Below are 6,902 nucleotides of genomic sequence, written 5' to 3'. Positions count from 1 at the left end.
AGGGCAAACTTGAGGAGCATGGTTGCACTAGTTTTTTGAAGGAAATATGCCCTAGAGACAATAATAAAGTTGTTATTTATATTTCCTTATATCATGATAAATGTTTATTATTCATGCTAGAATTGTATTAACCGGGAACTTAGTACATGTGTGAATACATAGACAAACAAAGTGTCACTAGTATGCCTCTACTTGACTAGCTCGTTAATCAAAGATGGTTAAGTTTCCTAGCCATAGACAAAGAGTTGTCATTTGATAAACGGGATCACATCATTTAGTTTATTGCTATTGCTTTCTCCATAACTTATACATGTTCCTATGACTATGAGATTATGCAACTCCCGAATACAGGAGGAACACTTAGTGTGCTATCAAACGTCACAACGTAACTGGGTGACTATAAAGATGCTCTACAGGTGTCTCCGATGGTGTTTGTTGAGTTGGCATAGATCGAGATTAGGATTTGTCACTCCGATTGTCGGAGAGGTATCTCTGGGCCCTCTCGGTAATGCACATCACTATAAGCCTTGCAAGGAATGTGACTAATGAGTTAGTTACGGGATGATGCATTACGGAACGAGTAAAGCGACTTGCCGGTAATGAGATTGAACTAGGTATTGAGATACCGACGATCGAACGTCGGGCAAGTAACATACTGATGACAAAGGGAATAACGTATGTTGTTATGTGGTTTGACCGATAAAGATCTTCATAGAATATGTAGGAACCAATATGAGCATCCAGGTTCCGCTATTGGTTATTGACCGGAGATGAGTCTCGGTCATGTCTACATAGTTCCCGAACCCGTAGGGTCCGCACGCTTAACATTCGGTGGTGATCGGTATTATGAGTTTCTGTGTTTTGATGTACCAAAGGTAGTTCGGAGTCCCGGATATGATCACGGACATGACGAGGAGTCTCGAAATGGTCGAGACATAAAGATCAATATATTGGAAGCCTATGTTTGGACATTGGAATGGTTCCGGGTGAGTTCGGGCATTTACTGGAGTACCGGGGGGTTACCGGAACCCCCCGGGGAGTATATGGGCCTTAGTGGAAAGGAGGAGAAGAAGGCCAAGGTGGAGGGCGCGCCCCCCTAGCCCAATCCAAATTGGGTGGGGGGCTGCCACCCCCCCCCCCCACACACACACACACACAACAGGAATCAGCTACTTTGCCGTCTGCCACGGCAGACGGCAAAGGCAAGGATGGCGGGCGGCAAAGGCCTTTGCCGTCTGCCGCGGACGGAAAAAGGCTCCGGCAAAGTAGGCTACGGTAAAAAGCTTCTTTTTCGTCTGCTTTCTGAAGCGGACGGCAAAGGGGCCTTTGCCATCAGCGGCTGACGGCAAAGATGCCCTCCCTTTGCCGTCTACCAAACGCAATCTTTGCCGTCAGCCTCGTAAAATCACGGACGGCAAAGAACTTAGTAAATATTAAAAAAACGTTTGGTGAGCAGCCTGTCCGGCGTCCTGCGTTTGGCGTGTCCGGTGCCCGGCGAGCAGTACTCCAACAATACAAACCGACGAGAGGAATGAACGGACGATGATAAACACTACAGTACCATCAACACTTGCTCCAAGAATCGACGAATGAATTTCACAATACATTACCACAAACACTACAGTATACATGAACAAATTACAAGAGATTTGATTTAACGAGGAGCTCCAATCCGCCCGCGGCTGCGCCGGAGCTCACCACGCTCATCCGGGCGCTGGATCCGGTTGCGACCCCTCCCTTCGATGAGGACCAGCACCCAGCACCCTTGGTTGCGGGTAGATCTAGAGCTGCCGCAGGCCGCCGCTGCTCGAGGTGGCAGGGGCAAACGGGGACCGGGCCAAGCACGGCGGCGTCAAGGGCGAAGAGAGAAGGGGCCGGCGCCGGCGGGCGAGTGGTGGTCGGGGCCGGTGGGGGCAAAAGGGGACGGGGCCGGGCACGGCGGCGTCAGGGGCGAAGAGAGAAGGGGCCTGCGCCGGCGGGCGAGGTGGTGGCCGGAAGGGGGCGATGGGGGACAGGGCCAGCGGGGGCAAACGGGGACGGGGCCGGGCACGGCGGCGTCGGGGGAGAAGAGAGAAGGGGCCGTGCCGGCGGGCAAGGTGGTGGCCGGAAGGGGGCGACGGGAGCCGGGGACGGCGGGCGGCTGGGGCGACGAGAGGCGGGGAGCAGAGGCGTACGAGAGAGAAGGGAGACAGACCGTGGTGGGGGTGGCTCTCAGGAGGATAAGGGAGAGAGAGGGAGAGTGGGTGGTGGGGGCGTGGGATGGGCCGCATCAGTTTTGCGTTGTGGAGATGCATGTGTGGAGCAGATCATGCCATGTCATTGATCCGTGTGATCGATCCGCGTGGTGTGCTTTCTCTTTGCCGTCCGCCAGCAGACGGCAAAGAAACTGGCCATTAGGTTGTCCTCGTAAGCCCGCCACCCACCCTCTTTGCCGTCAGCTAGCAGACGGCAAAGCTTCTTTGCCGTCCGCTACCAGACGGCAAAGATACGGCTGATGGCAAACCCTATCTTTACCGTCCGCTGCCTCTTTGCCGTCCGCTTTCTCGTGGCTGATGGCAAAGCCTTCCTTTGTCGTCCGCTGGCTGACGGCAAAGAGTCAGCAGACGGCAAATCTGCTGATTCCAGTAGTGCCCCCTTCCTTCCCTCTCTTTCCCCCTTCCGTCTCTCCTACTCCAACAAGGGAAAGGGGGAATCCTACTCCCACCGGGAGTAGGACTCCCCCCTTGGGAGCGCCATAGAGGGCCGGCCCTCCCCCTCCTCCACTCCTTTATATGCGGAGGAGGGGGCACCCCATAAACACACAAGTTGATTGTTTTAGCCATGTGCGGTGCCCCCCTCCACCATATTCCACCTCGGTCATATCATTGCAGTGCTTAGACGAATCCCTGCGCCGGTAGCTTCATCATCACCGTCATCACGCTGTCGTGCTGACGAAGCTCTCCCTCGACCTCAGCTGGATCTAGAGTTCGTGGGACGTCACCGAGCTGAACGTGTGCAGATCGCGGAGGTGTCGTACCTTCGGTGCTAGGATCGGTCGGATCGTGAAGACGTACGACTACATCAACCGCGTTGTCATAACGCTTCTGCTTACGGTCTATGAGGGTACGTGGACAACACTCTCCCCTCTGGTTGCTATGCATCACCTAGATGGATCTTGCGTGTGCGTAGGAATTTTTTTGAAATTACTGTGTTCCCCAACAGTTGCATCAGAGCCAGGTTTATGCGCAGATGTTATATGCACGAGTAGAACACAAAGAGTTGTGGGCGATAATAGTCATACTACTTACCATCATGTCATACTTTGATTCGGCGGTATTGTTGGATGAAGCGGCTCAGACCGAACTTACGCGCACGCTTACGCAAGACTGGTTCTACCAACGTGCTTCGCACACAGGTGGCTAGTGGGTGTCTGTTTCTCCAACTTTAGTTGAATCGAGTGTGACTACGCCCGGTCCTTGTTGAAGGTTAAAACAGCAAACTTGACGAAAAATCATTGAGGTTTTGATGCGTAGGTAAGAACGGTTCTTGCTAAGCCCGTAGCAGCCACGTAAAACTTGCAACAACAAAGTAGAGGACATCTAACTTGTTTTTGCAAGGCATGTTGTGATGTGATATGGTCAAGACGTGATTATATAAATTGTTGTATGAGATGATCATGTTTTGTAACACAGTTATCGGCAACTGGCAGGAGCCATATGGTTGTCGCTTTATTGTATGAAATGCAATCGTCATGTAATTGCTTTACTTTATCACTAAGCGGTAGCGATAGTCGTAGAAGCAATAGTTGGCGAGACGACAATGATGCTTCGATGGAGATCAAGGTGTCAAGCCAGTGACGATGGTGATCATGACGGTGCTTTGGAGATGGAGATCAAAGGCACAAGATGATGATGGCCATATCATATCACTTATATTGATTGCATGTGATGTTTATCCTTTATGCATCTTATTTTGCTTAGTACGACGGTAGCATTATAAGATGATCTCTCACTAAATTTCAAGGTATAAGTGTTCTCCCTGAGTATGCACCGTTGCTACAGTTCGTCGTGCCGAGACACCACGTGATGATCGGGTGTGATAAGCTCTACGTTCACATACAACGGGTGCAAGCCAATTTTGCACATGCAAAATACTCGGGTTAAACTTGACGAGCCTAGCATATGCAGATATGGCCTCGGAACACTGAGACCGAAAGGTCGAGCGTGAATCATATAGTAGATATGATCAACATAGTGATGTTCACCATTGAAAACTACTCCATCTCACGTGATGATCGGACATGGTTTAGTTGATATGGATCACGTGATCACTTAGATGATTAGAGGGATGTCTATCTAAGTGGGAGTTCTTAAGTAATATGATTAATTGAACTTTAATTTATCATGAACTTAGTACCTGATAGTATTTTGCATGTCTATGTTGTTGTAGATAAATGGCACGTGATGTTGTTCCGTTGAATTTTAATGCGTTCCTAGAGAAAGCTAAGTTGAAAGATGATGGTAGCAATTACACGGACTGGGTGCGTAACTTGAGGATTATCCTCATTGCTGCACAGAAGAACTACGTCCTGGAAGCACCGCTAGGTGACAAACCCGCTGCAGGAGCAACGTCAGATGTTATGAACGTCTGGCAGAGCAAAGCTGATGACTACTCGATAGTTCAGTGTGTCATGCTTTACGGCTTAGAACCGGGACTTCAACGACGTTTTGAACGTCATGGAGCATATGAGATGTTCCAGGAGTTGAAGTTAATATTTCAAGCAAACGCCCGGATTGACAGATATGAAGTCTCCAATAAGTTCTACAGCTGCAAGATGGAGGAGAATAGTTCTGTCAGTGAACATATACTCAGAATGTCTGGGTACCACAACCACTTGACTCAACTGGGAGTTAATCTTCCTGATGATAGTGTCATTGACAGAGTTCTTCAATCACTGCCACCAAGCTACAACAGCTTCATGATGAACTATAATATATGATAACCCACAAGTATAGGGGATCAATTGTAGCCTCTTTCGATAAGTAAGAGTGTCGAACCCAACGAGGAGCTAAAGGTAGAACAAATATTCCCTCAAGTTCTATCGACCACCGATACAACTCTACGCACACTTAACGTTCGCTTTACCTAGAACAAGTATGAAACTAGAAATACTTTGTAGGTGTTTTTGGATAGGTTTGCAAGATAATAAAGAGCACGTAAATAAAAACTAGGTGCTGTTTAGATAAAGACACAATAAAGTAAATATAGCGAGTGTGGAAAAGTGGTGGTAGGAGTTGCGAAATTGTTCCTAAGCAATTGACTACTTTACTAGACCGATAGCAAGTTTTATGTGGGAGAGGCCACTGCTAGCATGTCATCCCTGACTTGGAATTCTATGCACTTATGATTGGAACTATTAGCAAGCATCCGCAACTACTAACGTTCATTAAGGTAAAACCCAACCATAGCATTAAGATATATTGGTCCCCCTTCAATCCCGTATGAATCAATTTCTATGCTAGGTTGAAGCTTCTGTCACTCTTGCCCTCCAATACATAGTCCTATCAACATACAACTAACCCTATGGTGTGATCCACGCGCGCGCTCATGTGATGGGCACCAAAGGACAGCAACATAACCACAAGCAAATTAAACCAGTCATAGCAATTCACCAATTACCGGTAGGACAACGAAAATCTACTCAGACATCATAGGATGGCAACACATCATTGGATAATAATATGAAGCATAAAGCACCATGTTCAAGTAGAAGGTACAGCGGGTTGCGGGAGAGTGGACCACTGTAGATAGAGGGGGGAAGGTAATAGAGATGTTGGTGAAGATGGCGGAGGTGTTGGTGAGGATCGCGGTGATGATGATGGTGGCCACGGCAGTGTTCCGGCGCCACCGGAAGAGAGGGGGAGAGGGGGGCCCTTCTTCTTCTTCTTCCTTGACCTCCTCCCTAGATGGGAGAAGGGTTTCCCCTCTGGTCCTTGGCCTCCATGGCATGGGAGGGGCGAGATCCCCTCTGAGATTGGATCTCTCTCTCTGTTTGTGTGTTCTGGTATTCTGCCCTTTCACCGTTTCGTATATATATATATAGATCCGTAACTCCGATTGGATTGAAACCTTCGCCCAGATTTTTCTCCGAAAATTAGCTTTCTTGCGGCCAAAGAAGAGCAGCAACCGCCTTACGAGGGGCCCACGAGGGTCAGAGATGCCCCAGGGGGTGGGGCGCGCCCCCTGCCTCGTGCCCCCCTCAGGCACCGTCTCGCGTTGATTCTTCTTCCTGTATTTCCCAAATATTCCAAAAATATTCTCCGTCCGTTTTTATCCCGTTTGGATTCCGTTTGATATGGGGTTTCTACGAAACATAAAACATGCAACAAACAAGAACTGGCACTGGGCACTGGATCAATATGTTAGTCCCAAAAATAGTATAAAAAGTTGCCAAAAAGTATATGAAAGTTGTATAATATTGGCATGGAACAATCAAAAATTATAGGTACGACGGAGACGTATCAGCATCCCCAAGCTTAATTCCTACTCATCCTCGAGTAGGTAAATGATAAAAATAATAATTTTTGATGTGGAATGCTACCTAGCATAATCTTGATCATGTATCTAATCATGACATGAATATTAAGACACGAGTGATTCAAAGCAATAGTCTATCTTTTGACATAAAAACAATAATACTTCAAGCCTACTAATAAAGCAATCATGTCTTTTCAAAATAACAAGGCCAAAGAAAGTTATCCCTACAAAATCATATAGTCTAGCTATGCTCCATCTTCACCACACAAAATATTCAAATCATGCACAACCCCGATGACAAGCCGAGCAATTGGTTCATACTCTTTAACGCGCTTCAGCCTTTTCAACCCTCACGCAATACATGAGCGTGAGCCATGGACATAGCA

The sequence above is a fragment of the Aegilops tauschii genome, chromosome 4 (genome assembly GCF_002575655.3).
Source record: "Aegilops tauschii subsp. strangulata cultivar AL8/78 chromosome 4, Aet v6.0, whole genome shotgun sequence".
Taxonomy (NCBI): Eukaryota; Viridiplantae; Streptophyta; class Magnoliopsida; order Poales; family Poaceae; genus Aegilops; species Aegilops tauschii.
Note: the sequence above shows the minus strand (reverse complement) of the source record.